Source organism: Oryx dammah, unplaced genomic scaffold (genome assembly GCF_014754425.2).
Source record: "Oryx dammah isolate SB20612 unplaced genomic scaffold, SCBI_Odam_1.1 HiC_scaffold_17, whole genome shotgun sequence".
In the NCBI taxonomy this organism is placed as follows: Eukaryota; Metazoa; Chordata; class Mammalia; order Artiodactyla; family Bovidae; genus Oryx; species Oryx dammah.
In genome coordinates, this window is record NW_024070201.1 from 23194658 (window position 1) to 23212027 (window position 17370).

Genomic DNA, 17370 nt, shown 5'->3' on the forward strand with positions numbered 1-17370 from the left:
TGAAGCAGACAGAAGAATGAGCCAGGCGACTGAGTCCAGGGGCTACGTCCCAGCCAGAGGGAAGATAACATGGTCCCAAATAGCGATCAATTCTGTTTGGCTAAAACTGTAAAGCATGATGGAGAAGCTGGGGAAAATTAAACCAGAGGGCTCTTCATGGGACAGAATGGGTCTTATAAGCTTGGAGTCCCTGAAAGTCCAGGTACAGAGGAATGACTCCATTGAATTAGTTTTTAGGAAAAGTTGCTGACTGTGCAGTCAGTGGGGATGTTAGCAGGAAATGAGGTTGTGACTTAATTCAGATAAAAGATGCTGGTCCTCTGAATGATGGTGCGGGGATGAAAATGGAGAGACATGTTCAGAGTCAGTAGCTAACCTGTCGATTTCATGGAATTTGATCACTGGATAGATGTGGGATGGGAGTGGGGGTAGGCAAGCCAGGAAAGAAGGAGACGAGGATAACTCCAGATTTCTGTATTGGGCTCTGAGAGGCTTGGAGATGCTTCTTCCTGAAAAAAGAAAGTGGAGGGGCTCAGAGGCAGCAGGCATGGATGAGCTTGACAGCCTGTGTTTTGGTTGTGATTGAAACATAATGCATGCATAATACAGTTGGCTCTCCTGCTAACATAAGTGTTCCTATTTCACACAATGGAACTAAATGAACAGCACTTCAAGGCATTCCGTACAGAGCTCCACAACTTCCAGGTGTTTTGCTACCCAAACGGGTTTGAAATCCAGCACTTTATTCCAATCGATCTGAACATGGTACTATATCCAAATCAGGGAGGAGGGCACACCAGCCTCAACGGGTCAGAGGGGAGCCCTGGAGAAGGGTCTGCCCAGCTTCACGTCGCTAACACATCTGCTCTGCCAGCTGTCAGCAGAGGAGTATAGATGATGTCCAAGCCAGCACCACCACTCCGGAGCCTAATTCCATGAGGAGGACATGGAATGCCACCCTTGCAACAAGTCTTTCAGTTCCAAGGGAGCGAAGCACTATGCCACGTGGAGGCTGCCCTCTGCAAAGCCCACTGGCTCCTCTTCCCATTTGGAGCCCCCGTCTGTATTGATCAGGCAGCAGGGGCTGCTCCGGCCGTTCATTTACTCCATCAGCATCTATCGAGCTTGCCGGGCAGAGAGCACTGTGCCGAGCACTGTCAAGGGCCTGAGAAGTCAGAGACACACTCCCTTCCCCCACGATCCTGACTGCGCCTCTTCCCTGCTCCCACCTCTTTGGTTCCTCTCTCCGTAGAGCCGGCAGCATCTGCTGGGGACTGTCAGCCCCCTGTCCCTCCCATCCCACCCATTATCCATGTCCAACCAGACTTTCATTTCTGCAGCACGATTCTGACCCTACATATGATAACAGCTTCATCTGCCTGCAAAGGATGCGATCGTTTGCCAAGTTTTTTTCTTTTTTAGATATACTATCTCATTTACCCTCAAAATAACCTCTAAGGCTTGTAGTTCTCATCCTCACTCTACAAATCAGAAAAGTACCTGGAAAACTTGTTTCCCTTGCCCCTACTGGCCAGTCCTACACATCTTTCAAAGCAAGCCCCTCCCAGAATCCTCCTGTCCTAGAACTGTCCCAAGTTCTCCTGGGTGGACCATCTCCCTCCTTCCTGGGGGCTCCCGAGGCATTGCTTCACGGTTCTGTTCTGGAACATTCTCCATTCATGTGTCTGGTTCATCTGTGTGTGTGTGTGTGTGTGTGCGTGTGTGTGTGTGTAAGCTTCTCCAGGGTTACACCATATCTTGCTCATGCCTCATCTTATTCGTGGGATAAACAAAAAGCATACTATCTTGTTTTTCCCTTCTGACTCTTAATGATATGATTGGCAGGCAGTAAGTGTTTAACAGATGTTTGCAGAACTGAATCAAAGGGTGAGTCCAACTGGGAAGAAAACCCCTCCACACTTGAAATGTAACTGCTAGCGTAACCCATCAGATAAACAAGTGACAAAGGGGAGATGCAACCCAAGAATATCATGGGTGTTACACGCTGGTCTCCAGAAGGCAGACAGAGGAGGAGGGCAACATGCAGATCTACTGGGGTACAGTGATGCTCAGGCCCCAGGGAGCATGTGTGCGTGGGCACAGCTGGGGTGTTCATGGAAGGCTTCCTGGAGAGGGGAGAACTTCACTGAGACGTACATTATGGGTGCAATTTTGATGGCAAATGTGAGTACTGATGGGTGAGATGGGGGGCAGGAGTGGTGGCTGGGGGTAACACTTACTCCCTTTGACGCTGGTTACTCCACAGAATAAGTCTTGCCAAAGGCTGGAAAGGCCTCATGCATTTAATTTTCAAACTGCACGTTTATTCTTAATTGTTCTTGTAGCTTTTTGCTGATACAAATGTAACATAATTACATTGTAGAAAAAAAATGAGAAAGTATGGAACATGCCTAATTACCTGCAGACCCTATTAACCAGTGCTCAGAGTGAGCTCCAGCTTCCCCTGTATCCTCAGCAACCTTCCTAATCAGGGCTGACATCTCTTAACCACAGGGGCTGCCTGGCTGGCTCTCAGACTGATCTGGGATCTGGACATCAGGAAATCCATCCCTACAGGTGGGGTTTATTGGCATGAGACACACTACTATAACATAGGGGCTAGAGACCAGAACACCTGGGTTGAATAACAACTGTAGCTCTCCTAACTCAGGGGTTTTGGCCAGATTTTTTGGCTTTCCTAAGCTTCAGTTTTCCCATCTGCAAAATAGGGACAGCAGTTTTTGTTGTGAGGATTGAGTAAGGTGATGCATATGTGGCCGGCACAGGTAAACCCTCATGGAAAAATCAAACCTTTGAGAAAACAAACCAAGTGAAATAATCCAAAGAAACAAGCAATCAGACAACAAGCTTAAGACCCCCAAGAGATGAAGTGACAGACGCTGTCCAAATGCAGCCCATCAAGGTCAGAGGACCTGCTGGGCTCCTGCTGTGACACCTGGCCACTCATCCTTGGAAAGTGGGCACTAGACGAGGAGAAAATTCTGAGACGCAGCAGTCGAGCCCTTGGGAAGGAGTGAAGGAAAGAATAGGTAAAGTGCTTTCCTGGACTGTGGTTGCTGGATAAATCTGAAAGACACTTGGGATGGGGTAGCAGCTGGCCTGGAAGGACCAGCTCTCCCAGCCCACTTGCTCCTCACTAGAGACTGCCGTATTTCCTAGGTTTCAAGACAGAATTAAAAGTAAAGTGCACCGTTGTCTTATGTCCCACTCGGAAAGAAGAAATGCCATCAAACTCCAATACAGCTCTTAGATGGCATTGATCGTAAAAGGCATTATGACTTCAGAGACTTTAAAATGTCGGAGAGGCATCTTAGAATACATAAAATAGTGACCTGCAGGCATTTCTCTGCTGGCATTTTCTCAGGAGGAATTTTCTAAGAAAACCTGCTGGTCCCCAGACTCCCCCTGCTCCAGCCCCAGCCCCAGCCCTTCCTCTTTTCCTCTGCCCAGGGCTCCCAGGGGCATCCGTCAGAAGACAGAACAAAGGAGAAGCCAGGCTGTGGTCTTTCTCACTCCGGAGGCACCCCTCCAACTCCTGCCCCTGCCCTGCCCCTCAAACTTCATCTGTGTAGAGCCTGTGCCTGTTGGGGGAGAGGAGAGCTCTAGGTAAGTCTGGTCTGGCCCTGGGTCTGGAGAAGCCAGGTGAGACCAGCCAGGTGAGATCATGGGCTCCCATAGGTGGGAAGTACACAAAGCTGGCTCCCTGGATATGCCAGGATGGTCCACATTTCTTGCTCTTTTTTAAAAAGGAGTTAGGGCTTATGTACAACCCAAGGAGAATTATTCTTACGGTTAAAAGACCTCAGATAAATAAGATCACATATTATTGAAAAAAAAAATTTTTTTTTGTCAGAACAAGCATTTTGATTTGGGATTAGGAGAATATGATCAACTTGCTCACCAGCCTCCACATGCCACCTCCGTCTTCCTCCCAGGTGGCTCCTGCCACATGCATAAAAGCTCCAAGTCTCAGTCCCCAATCAATGTCACTCAGTGAACTCCAAACTCATGCATGGTCGTGGCTAATTCTAAGCGATCAGGGCGGGGAGGCGGGGGGGGGGTGTGGCGGTGGTTAACTATCTGGTTCTGTCTCCTGGGAGAGGGATGGATGATCTGAGTCTACTGCGATGGACTGAACTGTGTTCATACAAAACTCATATGAAGTCCTAACCCTCAGCGTGATCCTATTTGGAGATAGGGCCTATGAGAAGGTCATAGGGGTAAGGGTCCTCATAAGGGTAGGGATGTGTGTGTTAGTCGCTCACTCATGTCTGACTCTTTGCGATCCCATGGACTATATATAGCCTGCCAGGTTCCACTGTCCATGGGATTTCCCAGCAAAAATATTGGAGTGGGTTGCTAAGCCCTCCTCCAGGGATCTTCCCAACCCAGGGATTGAACCCAGGTCTCCTGCATTGCAGGCAGAGTCTTTGCCAAGATTCTTTCTCAGGCTCTGAGCCAACAAGGAGGCTTGAAGGTAGGAGTGGTTGCCCTTATAAGGAAAAGCACCAGAGAGCTTGACCTCTCTTTCTCCCTGCCACGTGAGCACACAGTGAGGAGCAGCCAGCTACCAGCCAGGAAAGGAGCTCTCAGCACAGCCTGACCACCCTAGCCTCCTGGTCTCAAGCTCCCAGCCTCCAGAACCATGGCAAAAGTAATTTCTCTTGTTGAAGCCCCCCAGTCTAGGTGTTTCATGAAGGCAGCCCAAATGGGCTGACAAAGACACATGCAGATACCAGGCCTTGCTCACGGCCTCTTCCCCTAAATACCATCCTCACCTGGGCAGCAAAGTGGGGCAACCACTGCTCCCGACCCCCAGCCTCATCAGCAGAGGGGCAACTGCAGGGTGGGGCAACCATGCCCTGAGCTCCAGCCTCATCAGCAGAGGGGCAACTGCAGGGTGGGGCACCCACGCCCTGACCCCCAGCCTCATCAGCAGAGGCTTCCAGGTGTGCTCTGGCATCACCTGGGCTCTTCTTCCTTAACTGCCTTAGTGTGGGGGAAAGTGGAGGGAGCCAGGAGCGAGGGGAGACCACTTCTGTGTGGGTGCCTGCAAGCCTTTGGCTGTCAGAGTGCCGGAGCTCACTTGTGTGTCTTCAGGACTCACTGCCCCACCCCTCGTAGAAGGCCAAAGACCTACTGAAAGATCTTCCAGAATAATCCACCCTGGTGGTCAGCACCCCACCATCGTGCACCCATGCTACATCGCTTCAGTCGTGTCTGACTCTTTGTGACCCCATGGACTGTAGCCCACCAGCCTCCTTTGTCCATGGGATTCTCTCGGTAAGAATACTGGAGTGGGTTGCCGTTTCCTACTCCAGGGGATCTTCCCAACCCAGGGATCAAACCCGCGTCTCTCATGTCTCCAGCGTTGGCAGGCAGGAGCCCTCCGTCAAGTTCTCCCTAATGGCCAGTCTGACTCCAGCCTGGTGTGATACCTGCTATCTTCAGAGTCTCCGAAGCAGAGCTTCCTCAGGAGATGTTTAGGAGGATGGAGCTGCGTGGGGCGATCAGAGCAAGTGGACTGTGTACCTGGGCTTGTCCAGCCCCCAGGGCCTCTGCTGTTACACTACCTGCTTTCTGACTGTTAGCATTTTGTGTGTGTGCTCTAATTTGAAAATATGCTAGCTCCCAAGCTGAGAAGTGCTGTGTGAGCCCAGACAGCCACCTGGGGCTGAAGTGGCCCACTGAGAGAGCCCATGCCTGCAACCCACCAGGCTCAGGCCCGCCCTGTCCAGGGAGTGGGGAATGGGCAGACAGGGCAGCTGGGAGGAGGGCTGAGCTACAGGTCACTTTCCAGCCTGTAAACAGAAACAGCTTCTAACAGGTCTGACGGAAGAGGGAAAACTTCTCTGAAGCTCCACAGTCCTAGGCTGACACCTCAGCCTGATATTTTCCTCTCAGGAAGAACAGAGAGGTGGTGGTCGCCCTGGTCCCTAGCCCGGCAGGGTGATGGCAAAAGGGTCAGTCTGCTAGGGTGCCTGGGACCCTGGAGGAGAGCTGGAGGCTTCGGGGAGGAGAGGGGCAAGGATCCTGATCTCTGGTTTGGATTCCATCCACCAGTGAAACTCCAGGGCACAGGCTGGGAGGAAGGGGTGAGGAACGCTCGGCAACCTGTTTCCCTGCTGCGTCCTCCCCTGGGAGGCTGGCATTTGAAGGAGTCAAATTGTCTAATTAAAATTTAACAATTCCTTACCGGGCTCGATGGCGGGTGAGACACTGCTGTCTTAAACACATCATTTTTCCCTCTTTTCTGAGACTTGAAGCATTTCAATGAAAAAGAAGGGGGGCGGGAGGCGCTTCGCATTTGCATCTCAAAAGCAGCTTGCTGGCGCTGGGTGGGAATTGGGAGTGAGTGCTAAGGGGGCTCCTCCCCACAACCCCAGTGACTCAGGTCACCCTCTGCGCCTCCAGACCGAGGTCCAGGCTGTGACTTGGGGTGAGCACTTCTGCAGCTCCTCAGGCAGCTCTGGGAAGGAAGGGTGGGAGGGGAAGCGGGGGGAGAAGCCCCCACTCCAACTCCATTCCTTCCTTCTCCAAAGGAAAAAGGAGAAGGGTCCCTGAACAAGGCCTCACTTACTGACCCTGGAGGGTGGCCTCCACAGGGCAGGGGGTGCCCAGGGCCCAAGGCCAGGCAGCCTCAAGAGCCTTCTGTGCCCAGATCTTGGGAAGCCTGGTGTGGGGTGCTGACAGGTGCAGTCCCCGTCTTACCTGGAAAGGCTGAGGAGCAGAAAGGCTGCTGAGCTGGGGGAGGGGTGGGACGGTGGGGAAGAGTCTTTGGAATTGGGGGGCAGGAGGAGTGGAGACAGAGGCATACTGGGGAGGAGGTTGGGGGAGGCTGAGTTGTGGGGCTGGTGCAACAGGTGAATGAATGCTGCCCCAGGGCTCAGCCTCTCCTGGCCTTGAGTATCTTTCCCAGCTTCCCAGACCCACGTGCACAGGGGAGCTGGGTGGTGAGGCTGCGAGTCTGTCAGGCAGCAGCAGCTGGAAGGCAGAATCCCAGTTGCTTTTCTGCAGTTGTTGAAGAGGGACCTTCCCAGACTCAGACAAGGTCTACCTCCCAGAAATTCCTAGGTTCTCCCCATGGCTGCCCACGTGGCTACCTCCCTCCACCCAGAACCTCAATGCTGCTTGTGGGGGGACAGATCTGGACTGCTATAAGGAGCCATAAAGAAGGCTGAGCCTCAAAGAATCGATGCTTTTGAACGGTGGTGCTGGAGAAGACTCTTGAGAGTCCCTTGGACTGCAAGGAGATCAAACCAGTCAATCCTAAAGGAAATCAACCCTGAATATTCATTGGAAGGACTGATGCTGAAACTGAATACTTTGACCACTTGGTGTGAAGAGTGGCTCATTTGAAAAGACCCTGATGCTGGGAAAGATTGAGGGCAGGAGGAGAAGGGGACGACAGAAGATGAGATGGTTGGATGGCATCACCGACTCAATGGACATGAGTTTGAGCAAGCTCCAGGAGATAGTGAAGGACAGGGAAGCTTGGTGTGCTGCAGTCCATGCAGTCATAAAGAGTTAGATGTGACTGAGCAACTGAACAATAACAAACAAGGAACCTTGTTTGGGAAAAGATTTAGTGGGTAAACCCATCTGCGGTGGCCTGGGGGGAGGGGAGGCCACACTGACCCCACCCCCTAGTGCTCCTCCAGGCCTTCAAGCTTCCCTGGCCCAACCCAGAGTCCTACAGGGCAGCTCGGCAGCAGAACTCAGTCCGCTTCTCTGTGGGGAGAGCTGCCCAGGGCTCCTTACAGTGTGTGCAACAACTTAGAGGAAACTCTCCCATTCTTGCTGCCCCGCTGTGTCTGGTCCCACCCAGCTGGAGCCAGGAGGGTGGGCCTTTGAGGGCCTTGAGTTACCCCACCTCTAAAGTTGGTGAGCTGGTCCCACTCTGCCCTGGAGTTACACGTGGTCAGGCATCATCTCCCACCTCAGAGCCAACAGAAGCTACCCTGGGACGCTCGCTCACTCAGTATCAGTTCACCAGAGCCTCAGACTGAACTTGCAGTGTCTCCCGTCCTTCCCAGCCCAGCCCTCCCACTCAGGCTCAGGACCCCTTCCTGGCTCAGATCCTCCTCCTTCTCACCCTTCAGGGCAGCCCCTCCCCAGCAAGGCTCCCTGATGCTCCAGCACAGAGCTGTCCTGTTGCTTCAAGCTCTCCTGGCGCACGTGCTTCTTGGTGGCATTATCACAGGTAGAATTAAGCTGTTACCTGTCTGATTATTTATTTGGTGTCTGTTTTTCCCAAAGTGTGGGCTTCGCCAGTGTACGACTCACACCTGTCTCGACTCAGCGTGGCTTTCTCGCCTCCCAGCATGACGCCTGGCTACGGCAGGTGCGCCTTAAATGTCTGAGAGGCGTCCATGGGAGGTAGTGCTTCACTCCGCTGTGAAGGAGTCAGCCCCTTGGTCTTTCTCTACCCTGGTTGTTGTTTCTCCCCTGGATTCTCCTCAAGGGGTACCCAGGAGCCTCCTTTGAGGTCTCTCCCTGGCCCCCTGGTAACAAGGTAGCTGGGGTTAGATGTCCAGATGGTTGGGGAGTCATCCATGTAGGCCATCCGTGAGCACACAGGGTTAAGAAGCATTGAAAGACGAAAACGAACACCCCCTGAAGTTGAGTGTAGGTGTGTCTGGAGGTGGGTGGGGAGATAGCTCGAATTCTGTAGAAAGGGGAGCACAGAGGCTGGAGGGTTGGGCTTCTGGTCTACCGGAAGGCCTGGGAATCCAGGGTTTGGCGGCAGCATCCAGACTAGCGCCCCCTGTGGGTGTGAAGTCACAGCCGGCCAAGGCGGTGGCCAGGAGTCAGCCCCTCACTGAGCATCAGCCGGAAGCTCCAAAGCCTTCCCAGGGCACCCTGGGCGCGGCTGAGAGCCAGCGTATCCGAGGAACTGCAGTGGGCGGGGGGTACCAGGGAGAGGCAGCCACAGCTCCCACAGCCGGGGAAGGGGGCCTCTGAGTAAACGCAGGAGACCAAAGCAGAACGCAACCAGCCTTCTCCCCTCAGGCTTCCTCCCGGACGACCCCTCTGAGGTTCCGCTTCTCCCCAAGGCGGCCAGCGTCCCTGGGCCTGCGCGTGACCCTGCGTCTGGCCGCGTGACCCTGCGTCTGGCCGCGTGTCCCTGGGCCTGGCCGCGCGTCCCTGGGTCTGAAGTGCTTAGAGAGGATGTCAAGGCCTCGTGGCCTCGCCCCAGGTCTCCCGGGGGCTGGGCCAGGGTCCCTATGGCTAACAGAAGCGGGAGGGGCGCGTACGCGGGAACGGATCTCTGCCTGACAATCCCGTCTCTGTGGATTTTGATGGCTCCGTAAAAAAAAAAAAAAAAGTCTCCTCACAAACTGTCAAAGTGTCACAAATTAATTAACTGTTAGCTGGAGTGACTCAGTGTGGGGAGGGGGTGGGGAGTGGGGGGCGGCGGCACCGTTCTCTGCCTGCTCTGCCTTTTGATGAAAAAACTCCTCAGCGCTCAGCAGTGCCGATCCCTGGGGGAGCTCACGCGCAGAAGAGCAGGCGGGAAGCAGGGCAGAGGTTGTGGGGCTCTGGGGCCCGACCCTGTAGGGACGAAACCTCCAGAAACTGCTCAGGAAATCTAAAGTCAGAAGGCAGTCCACAGGCTGGCTCTGTTTTCCGTTTTCCTTTCTCTTCCTCCTCAAGCTTCCCCCAGGAAGAACAGAATTGGGAAGTGGAGCTCGGTTCGCCCCCCGGGACCGGGCCGGGTCACCCGAGTCCAGGGGGCAGGACCCCACTTAGCTGCAGAACTCACCAGCAGGAGCTGGAGAGGAAGGAGGACCGGGCCTCAGACCAGCCTCCTTGACCTTTACTTTAATTTCAGGAAAGAATTGAGAAAACACGCTCTTGAAAGTCAAGAGGGAGACAAATCCTGAACCTTATTGCTCTAGAAGGATGAAAAACAATCCTCGCTATCTGGTAGAAAATTGTTCTGCTTTATGAAAAGACGTCCCTGTTCCTAAAAACAGAGAGAGCGGCCAGTCCAAATAAGAGCCCACATCCGTCATGTGCTGGGGACCGCCGGGAAGACCCTCTCCCGACTCCCCCCATCTTTCAGCCCCAGCAGGCTGGCTCAGGGGACCCCAGGGACATTTCTTTTCCACAAAGGATAAAGCCCTTTCTGAATGGGGGTGGGGGGTTGGGTGTGGTGGCAAGCAAGCTATAACTTCAGGACTCCCAGGCAAATAGCTGTTTGGTGTCCGTATCTCAAAGACGAATGGAGGGTAAAACTTCACCACAGGCATGCAATCAGCAAAATCCAGATTGTGGAAAATGAACCATAACAAATGGTATGGTTTCTTCCAAAATTAAATTGCAAGGACACAATAGAAAAAGCTGGGGGGTAGGGAGAGAGCCTTAATAATAACAGAAATTTAAATGCCTATCAGCCAATTGCAACGCGTGGATCTTATTGGAATCTTGATTCAAAAGAAACCAACTTTTTGTGACATTCATGAGACAACTGAATATTTAAAGAGTACATTTTGGATGATATTAAGGAGTTACTGATAACAAGTTTTAGGTGTGGCAATGGCATTCTGGTTCATTGCTTTAGAGCCCTTATCTTTTAGAGAAACACATGAGATATTTACAGTTGAAATTATATGATGCCTGGGATTTATCTGAAAATAATATCAGATGGAACAGATGAAACGAAATCCACTGTAAGCTGATTATGGTTAAAGCTGGGTGACAGATACATTGAGGTTCATTATATTATTCTTTCTAATTGTGTGCATGTTTACAATATTCTATAGCTGTTTTTTAAAAATCTAACTTTCTCTTTAGCTCTCATCACCCACTCTCCCCCAAAACAACGTGGATATAAACCACGCTTCAAGCCAGCCTTCCCATCCTGCTCCTTTATTATAAATGCTGACTTCCTTTCTTGCCAGCGGGGTGGAGGAGGCGGGGGGTGGGGGTGGTGATAGACCATCTCCTTGTCCCCGTCACTGCTGTGGCCTATCCAGGACAGCTGGAGCTCTGGGACCCTTCCTTGATCTAATGGGCTATCTCCTTTTCACAGAGGACAATGGCTCTATTGGTAGGGACAGGAGGTAAGAGTGGACTCCCACTTTAATGACAAACATAGCCACTACTGAACTCCTATTCTATGCCAGTCACCGTGTGAAGCACCAACCACATGCATTCATTTAACCCGCACAGCAGCTCTATGAGATTAGATACTATTTCCATGTTGCAGACCCAAGTAACAGGCACAGAGAGGGTAATTCGCCCAAGTTCACCCAAGTGCAGTGCTTTATGCACACAGATGTATCTGCCTACAGGACCAAGGCTCCGCTCCTTAGGGGATGCGTCTGGGTTGATAACTTCACCAGGCTATTAGGGCTCAGACTGAAGCCCACAGGAGCCCCTTGGACCCCTCTCAGCCTTACAAAGAGGGAAGATGCAGTCCCAGCCTCACCCATGTTTCCTGAGTCCTGACTGCCCTTAGGCACCCGGATGCTTTCCAGAAAACACTATAGAGGTCTCCAGAGCATTAGGCTGCCTGGACCAAGTGAGGCAGAGGAGGACAGACATGCTGAAATCTGCATGGCAAGGAAGCCTCCAGGCTCATCCCTCTGGTCCAGGTCAGCCCGCTTTCCTCCTGTCCTTCCTGTGTTTCCTTTCCATCCATGGGGTGGGGGCGTCCAGTGCCCCCTTCCGCTCCCCCAGCCCTACCCCGGGCTGCTGGCACCTCACTCAAGGGAGGGGCTCACCACACAGTCAGAGAAGGCAATGGGGGGCAGTTTCCCTGCTGCAGCGAAAGGCTGGGGGTCTCAAATAGAGCCTCACCTTCCTCTCCCACAGGACAGCAGTAGATCAGAAGGGCAGTGTCGGTGATGGGCACAGAGCCTTGGTGGTGAGCTGTGTGCCCACTGGCACTGGGTTACCCTCCCGCATCCCTGTCCTCAACATTAAGGTTTTTTTAAGCAGTGATGACTAGAGAAGAAAGAGGAGGGGCTTCCTTCTGTCCTGAGGATTGAAGGACAGCAGCCGCGTTGGCCTGGTTGTTTTTAATCAGACAGACCTGGGTTTCACTCTCATTTCCAACATCTGCAAGCACTGTGGCCTTGACAATGTTAGCTCTGGTCCTCGGTTTTCTCATCTGTAAAATGGGGACAATAAATCCCTCCTCATTGGAGTGGTTGTGAAATTAATGTAGAAAATGCAAAATGAACGGGTCAACAAGAAGCTCAATAATCAGAAGCTAGTATCACTGTTGGGGGCAGGTGTGGAACTCTGCCAGGTCCCAGCAAAAGGGTCTCCTCTGGGCCAAAGACTATGTTAAAGGCGTGATGCGTCTTCTTTAAGCTTGAAAATAATCCATGAGGAAGGTGGTCTCACCCTGTTTTAGAGCCACATAGGGCAGCACTGTTACTGTCAGTGCCCACTGGTACCACTAGCAAAAGACCCATGCTGCGATGAGTGCCCTTGAGAGAGAGAGACCTCCTACTTCTCCATGGCCCCAATCCTCTGAGCACTCTGGAGGGACTCCAGTCACAGCCAACATTTGGCTCCCACCAACCAGCCCTGTCCGAGAAGGCAGTGGCACCCCACTCCAGTGTTCTTGCCTGGAAAGTCCCATGGATGGAGGAGCCTGGTGGGCTGCAGTCCATGGGGTCACTAAGAGTCGGACACAACTGAAGTGCCTTAGCAGCAGCTGCAGCAGCAACCAACCCTGAGCTAAAAGCCATGAGATGCTGGGGACACCTGGCAGGTGACCTTGGTTATGATCTTCTCAGGGGGTCCCACGTGGATCTGCAGCCACCTTGACTTCAAGGAAAAACTCTAGTTGGCCAGGAACCTTCCTGATAAATACTATGGATAAAACAGCTATGGGATGTCTCAACTCTCTAAGGCAGAGGTGGGCCAGGCATCCAGTGAGACTTTAGGGACTCTTGAGGGTCCACCATCAGCACTGGATTATTTCATCTATCTGCTGGAGTCTGACAGGCAGAAGAATAATCCAGTTCCCTTAGATGAGCTACTTCCCTAATTCTCAATTTAATAATTGATAATAATTTAATGATGGCAGCCCACCAGTCTCCCCCGTCCCTGGGATTCTCCAGGCAAGAACACTGGAGTGGGTTGCCATTTCCTTCTCCAATGCATAAAAGTGAAAAGTGAAGTCACTCAGTCGTGTCTGACACTTAGTGACCCCATGGACTGCAGCCTACCATGCTCCTCCATCCATGGGATTTTCCCGGCAAGAGTACTGGAGTGGGTTGCCATTGCCTTCTCCCAATAATTTAATGAGAGCAGTCATGCCTGAAATAATCATGTAAATTGACATATTTCAAAGTGTCCTAAAAGTCTAAAGTTCTATAAAATGTTAGTGTACTATTAGCACTTCAACCTAGACCTTCATTTGTCATCTGGAAATTGATCCCACAGACATCCCCACTAGAGAGTTGGGGGCTGATACCAGTCACTCGCTGTTGTACATGTTCTTTGCTACTTCCTGGCTTTGGTGTCTGTTCAGTCTCTGTGATGGGTCTGTGAAGCCTGCAGGGCAGAGGTTGTCTTAAACCCAAGTATATCCTTAGTATCTACTGAGAAGTACATGCATGCGTGCTTGCTCAGTCGTTCAGTCGTATCTGACTCTCTGCAACTTCATGGTCACTGGCCCACCAGAGACCTCTGTCCATAGGCTTTCCCAGGCAAGAATACTGGAGTGGATTGCCATTTCCCTCTCCTAGTGGTCTTCCTGACCCAAGGATGGAAGCCAGGTTTCCTGAGTCTCCTGCCTTGGCAGGTGGATTCTGCACCTGGGAAGCCCCTATTGAGAAGGATACCAGCTTGCTAAGAGTTAACGTGCGTCAGTAGTGCTGGTGGGTATTGACAGCAATAGTGCAGCTCTAAAACGGTGAGACCACCTTCCTTGTGGGGTTATTTTGAAGGTTAAATGAGATACATCAAGGCCTTGGCACAGTCTCTGGCCCAGAGGAGACATTCAATTGTCCCTATTCTCTTGACAGGGAAAAAAGTGTAGAATATTGAATTTTGTTTGTCAAAGAAATCTTATCTAATATAGTCCCTTTATTTTACAGATCAAAAAACTAAGACCCAGAAAAGTGAAAAAACTCACCCAAGTTCACGGACCTGGTGGTTTTCATTACCAGGATTGCCATTAAGGTTGCTAGATAGGCCCCCAGTTTGACCTTACGTGGCCTCCGTGGCTCCTACAAAGGGCTCAGTAAATAGCAGGTATTAGCTCCCATCACGGCCTCTATCATTGTCATCATCAGCTGCATCTTCAGAGCTATTAAGTCAGCTAAAGAGAGGGTGACTCTGGAGGCTCTGTATCTCTCCTCAGTCTAACATGAATGCATCAAGTTTCTTGTGTATGCTCATCTCCCCTACAGATACATCAGCAGAGATGAGCAACAGCGGCCATCCAGGAGTATAGATCCTGGATGTTAGATGACATGTGTGTGTGCCTGCTCAGTCATCTATACATCCAGTCTATACATCTGTACATCCAGTCCCCACTCAGCCCGTTCACCCTGGAAACAATCCTTTCTTTACAAGTGTTGCTCTCTAAGCCTGACATTCTGCTCTCGCTTTCCCCTGGATATTGATGAAGGCTTGTACATCGCAGGTTACATGCTCATGGACTGTGTCCTGAACATCTGTTCAGGGAGCAGCCTGGGGCCATAGGGTGTGCTAGGTTTCTTTGCATGAGGCTGCTCCTTGAGACAACTTTTTGGGGAGGCTTTTCTGTTCTAAATTTGTGGACAGAGGAGCCTGGCGGGCTACAGTCCATGGGGTATCAAAGAGTGGGCCACAGCTGAGCATGCACACACACACGGGCACACACACATTCTTCCCCAGGAGGCCAAGGAAAGGGCTGAATCTCTGTCTTTGCTGCTCAGCAGCCTGACAAGGCCAAGGCTGGAGACAACAGCAGAAGCCAATAACCCAGGTCCAGGAGGGATGCGTGAGATAGAGGATTCCCAGGGGGCAGAACTGCTCAGCCACGAAGGATGAGGGATGTGACCCGAAACCCTGCTCAGCCGGGAACCCACCTATGGAGTCAGGAGACAGAGGAAGGGAGGGAAGGAGAGACACACGGAGAAGGTGCCCGTCAGGCAAGTCACTAAGGAAACACCTCTGGCTGGAGTTCTCACTCTAGCTTCTGATCCTGAGAGTATCTGAGGCAGAACACAAATACTTTCCATCTTGTCTTGGGACTCCTGGGACACAGAGCAGCTAAGTTTTCTCAGCCTGACAGGGCAAACAACACAACGTCGCTAATCAAACTTCCTGTGCACCCACCCTATTTGATAAATCTGCCAGCCTTTTGATGCACTAAGTGAAGATGAATTAGCAGTAATGAGGCTGTGACAGCTCCCCGAGGCACAGGCTGATGGAGAGCTCTGATGGCTGTGGCAGGAGGGAGGGGAAGTTCTCCTGAGGGATTAGTTGGAGCTGCCAGGTTCGTGAAAATAACCCACTGATGTCAAGGCACCTCGGCTTCTCCCCACAAGCCATGTGCTGTCACACACAAAGTCGCTGTCCAAGAAGTCTAACCTGCTGGGTGTCTGAGGAACAGAGTCGGCTGTCTTCCTCCAAATGAGCCACATGCCATAAGCGCCAAGGCAGGAACAACTTTGGGCAGGCCAGGACATGCCAGAACGTCCGGTTGCCTAAGGGCACCCAGGACTCTGAAGAAACACAGGTACGGCCTGGACTGCCTCTTCCCTCTTTAGAAGGCTGTGAAGGGTCCAAGGGCCTCCTGTGGGCTTCAGCCTGAGCCCTAAGAGCCTGGGGAAGTAAGACTCTGGACACACTCATGAAGGAAGCCTGTCTGCACGGAGATAAAGGCACCTGTGTCCTGGGTGCCTCTAGGGCTTGTTCCCACAGACCTCACTCCTTGCTCTAGACCCAGACTCACCCCCTGGTATAAGGAGAGGAGCCTGGGTCTTGTAGGCAGATGCATCTGTGTGCATAAGCCACTGAGGTTGGGTGACGTTGGGTGAGTTACTCTCTCTGTGCCTGTTTCTTCATCTTAACATGGAAATAGTATCTAATCTCACAGGGCTGCTGTGCAGATTAAATGAACACATGTGGTTGGTGCTTCACATGGTGACTGGCATAGAATAGGAGTTCAGCAGTGGTTCTGTCTGTCATTAAAGTAGGTGTCCACCCCCACTTCCTGTCCCTACCAGCCGAGCCATCGTCCTCTCTGAAAGGAAGGAGACAGCCCATTAGCCCAACAAAAAGTCCAGAACACACCAGAACACTCCAGAACAGACCAGAACATGCCAGAACACGCCAGAACATGCCAGAACATGCCAGAACACGGGATCCATCTATTTTGTTATGGGAAAAGTGAAGGTTGGTGATGGCAGGCTAGTAAAATCCTTTCTAGTCACAAGTTTGCTGACTCCTTGGTTATGTTTTCTGTCAGCCCAGCAACAGAGACCCAGCACTGGCTAGCTAACCTTTTCATACCAGAAGTTGCCAACTGGCAGCCTTGGGCCACATTTGGTTTGCAGATAGGTTTTGTTGGGCTTACATTGCATTGTTGAAAGATTGCAACTTGTTACCAATATTTAAACTTTGCAGATGTCACATGAAAATACAGGTTCCCATCAAAAGAAACAGGATTTTGGAAACACTGGGTCAGCATTCTCACAAGGGAACAACAAGCTGGGGTCAAAAGAGGTGGCCCCCTTTACACCGAGTACACAGTAACTAAAGAAAGCCCTACCCAGCCAGAGGAGGGGCCAGCTTTGGGGAAGAGACTATCTCTGCACTCCAAGGATGGAGGGGGCAGCAGGAGCTACATCCCTACTCTCTGCTCCTCACCCCCTGCGTTCTCCCCACTCATCCCAGTTTGCAAGGGGCCAGGCCCCAAGGCTTTGGCAGAGCTCCCCTCCTCCCCTTCCTTCTGCCTTCCAACAAGGTGGGACACAGTGCCCTCAGGTTTACCACAGTCTCCACCAATCTCATTTATTTATTTGGCTATGCCTGGTCTTTGTTGCAGCACACAGACTCTTTAGTTTCTGCATGCGGGATCTAGTTCCCTCAACAGGGATCGAATCCAGGCCTCCTGCATTGGGAGCATGGAGTCTTAGCCACTGGACCATCAGGGAAATCCCCTCACCAATCCTTACAGCCCTGTGCCCAGCTGGTGTCACTCAGGTTATGTTTCTTTCCAGGCCCCGCATACATTTAAGTTTGCAGCCCCTGTTTTATAACAGTATCAAGGGTAACCGAGTTGCAGAGACATTGCTGAACTATGAAGACTGGTCTGAACAGTACTCTAGGATCTCCCCACCTGATCCTCACCCTTACGTCTAGTGGCAGCAGGAAGATGGGAACCCT